Genomic DNA, 540 nt, shown 5'->3' on the forward strand with positions numbered 1-540 from the left:
TGCCGCTCGATAGTCGAGCGCGTGCGCGAGAGCGGCGCGCGTCACCCGCCGCACTTGCGCCGCGGGCCTCAATGGACCGCGCCGCCACTGCCCCACGCCGCAGCCAACCCAGCAGGCCTACTCATATCAAATACTTAATCATAGCCACGTCTTACAGCTCTTCGTTTTGGAAAGCCTTCGTCAAGTTGATGGAGAACCTGTTGCGATATTGTTTGTCACTCGATTTGCTCTGCACGTACTATTGCGTATTTAGCTCAGCATAGTCGTCATACATAATGTTGTCCTACATAATGTTGTGTATTATAAATTCATTATTTTTATGATTAGAAGCTGTCACAAATTATTTTCTTTAAATCCCTCAGCAACGAAATTAGTATTTTTCTGACATCACTTGTCATTGTCTCTTGTATTCTTCTTAATTTATTTTTAGTTCATCTTAGTTAATCAAAGTCACAGCATGAAAATCTTCAAATACCTGGCCTTCTGGCTGGTTTCCTTTATGTTGTAATTTTCCACCAAGTTCATTATTTGGCTATCAGT

Source organism: Helicoverpa zea, chromosome 19, assembly GCF_022581195.2.
Source record: "Helicoverpa zea isolate HzStark_Cry1AcR chromosome 19, ilHelZeax1.1, whole genome shotgun sequence".
Classification (NCBI taxonomy): domain Eukaryota; kingdom Metazoa; phylum Arthropoda; class Insecta; order Lepidoptera; family Noctuidae; genus Helicoverpa; species Helicoverpa zea.